The sequence below is a fragment of the Orycteropus afer genome, unplaced genomic scaffold, assembly GCF_000298275.1.
Source record: "Orycteropus afer afer isolate SDZICR_OR568_19922 unplaced genomic scaffold, OryAfe1.0 scaffold01662, whole genome shotgun sequence".
Classification (NCBI taxonomy): Eukaryota; Metazoa; Chordata; class Mammalia; order Tubulidentata; family Orycteropodidae; genus Orycteropus; species Orycteropus afer.
The window spans coordinates 56,333-56,721 of record NW_006923249.1 but is presented as its reverse complement, the minus strand read 5'-3'; positions in this window follow the sequence as shown (position 1 = coordinate 56,721).

The window sequence follows — 389 nt, the reverse complement described above, 5'->3', positions numbered from 1 at the left end:
CGCGGGATCAGGCAGTGTTTCGTTCTGCTGTGCATGGGGTCACTATGAGTTGGAAACGACTCGACGGCACTTAACAACAACAACAACAACATACTTTCACGTTATGTGAAACACTATTAATTTCCTGTAATTCAATGTGAGAATTGGAATTTCTTTTTCCTGCTGACAAGGTACTGACAATATTTTCTTCCTCTTAACACAATATATAATTTTGTAAGTTGTAAAAGTGCTTTGAATGTATGTCCAGTGTTGTTGTTGTTAGGTGCCACAGAGTTGTCTCTGACTAATAGCAACCTTATGCACAGCAGAACAAAACCCTGTCTGGTCTTGTGCCAGCCTCACGATCCTTGCTATACCTGAGCTTATTTTTGCAGCCATTGTGTCTATCC